General features: G+C 34.1%; 1 protein-coding gene across 1 annotated transcript in view; it reads left to right on the forward strand.

Annotated features, from left to right (window-relative positions):
• LOC143127593 (macrophage mannose receptor 1-like) overlaps positions 1 to 401 on the forward strand; it is a 20,201-nt gene extending 19,800 nt beyond the window's left edge. Inside the window, exon 8 of the mRNA XM_076289176.1 lies at positions 1 to 401. This exon is cut by the window's left edge and continues 486 nt beyond it. The gene's annotated coding sequence lies outside the window, so the exon portion shown is untranslated.
• Positions 402 to 821: the final 420 nt, after the last annotated feature.

The following is an 821-nucleotide window of genomic DNA, read 5'->3' on the forward strand; positions in this document are numbered from 1 at the left end:
TTAACTTAGCATATGTATACCAATGTGGTTTATTGGTTGGTTGGGTTTATGTATAGAGAAATATGTTCCCTGAGTCCATGTTTGTCCAAGTTCCAAACATTACAAAGTGAGCAGACTGGTTATTTTGCACTGAAACACAACATGGCTCCCTGAGTGTTACTGTAACACCCTGACACACTCACCACATTTATTTTTATTTATTTGTTAATTCGACCTTTATTTATTCTCAAAAGTTCATTAAGGGTAGTCCACATAGAAAAGTAGAGAGTTCATTTTTATAGTGCTTTGAAGATTATTCCAGGAACTGTACAGACACTGTACATGTGAATCCTCTTAGTGAAACTTATCTCTCTCCCTTGATGTGTATCATTGAAAGAATAAAGCCTGTTTCCTGACCATGATCTCTCAGTCTCCAGATATCTGTGGTACTGGGGAAAAAATATCATCACATCTGGGCAAATTTGTTATAACATTTTAGTAAAAATAGCTGATATATTCATACTCATGTGTAGTAACATGTGCTAGATATGCTAGTTATGATGACTTTTATGTCTTTGCTATTAAAAAGAAAAGTGATTTGCAGTTTCTGATGCAACTGAACAAAAAAGATTTACCTTAATATATATTGCAAACAGTTAACCTGATTTCAGGTAACATCATTTGATTCTCAGTGTGGTTTATGCAGAGAAAAGTTATACACAACATGTCTCTCATGCGCTTATTGTAACACATTTACTGCTTAGTGATAAAATAATCACAGACACATTTTGCACAATGCAGCTAGTTTAGTACTTGGTCAGAAGAAAACGTACAAGAATCCT

The sequence above is a fragment of the Alosa pseudoharengus genome, unplaced genomic scaffold, assembly GCF_046254945.1.
Source record: "Alosa pseudoharengus isolate Yale_2024_CS ecotype anadromous, Long Island Sound unplaced genomic scaffold, YU_APseudo_1.1 YU_APseudo_1.1_scf_17, whole genome shotgun sequence".
Taxonomy (NCBI): domain Eukaryota; kingdom Metazoa; phylum Chordata; class Actinopteri; order Clupeiformes; family Clupeidae; genus Alosa; species Alosa pseudoharengus.